Source organism: Penaeus monodon, chromosome 22 (assembly GCF_015228065.2).
Source record: "Penaeus monodon isolate SGIC_2016 chromosome 22, NSTDA_Pmon_1, whole genome shotgun sequence".
Taxonomy (NCBI): Eukaryota; Metazoa; Arthropoda; class Malacostraca; order Decapoda; family Penaeidae; genus Penaeus; species Penaeus monodon.
In genome coordinates, this window is record NC_051407.1 from 1146092 (window position 1) to 1146591 (window position 500).

A 500-nucleotide genomic window follows, 5' to 3' on the forward strand; every position below is an offset into this window, starting at 1 on the left:
TTTATTTTTTTCGTCTAGTATTTGTAACCTGTTTTCACACTTGAATATAAATCTGTTCAATTTTTATTAATATTTCTTTGTGATTATAGTTAAGGTTTTTCGTTTTAGATATTGGTGTAAAAAAAATGTCTCCTGAAACGCAATTTGTAATCTCATTACGGAAAATTGTAAATGCCATAATTCGTAGTTTGTTACCTGTTGTAAAGTATTCATTTCTACTTAGTGTCAAGAATACATTTCAAATGTTATATACGGGGCAAAGACCAGCAAAGGCGACTGCACTCTGGATGGACATAATTGAGTGACTTACCTACAAGATTATCCATACATGACAAGGCAACTGTGTGCAAGGACCCAGCGTGGTAACATGTACCGCACGGGCAGCTTCCTTGGGGTTTAGTAAGGAGTTACGGAGACTAAATCAAAGAAGCTATGGCATTAATTTTAATGCGCACACTTTTCATCAGTCGTTGCACGAAAAATGCGTCTTAAGATGTTCT

The 500-nt window shown here is 35.4% G+C and overlaps 1 protein-coding gene across 1 annotated transcript in view; it reads right to left on the reverse strand.

Moving 5' to 3' along the window:
- LOC119586809 (monocarboxylate transporter 9-like) overlaps nucleotides 1–500 on the reverse strand; it is a 7556-nt gene that overhangs the window by 5760 nt on the left and 1296 nt on the right. The window lies entirely within an intron of this gene.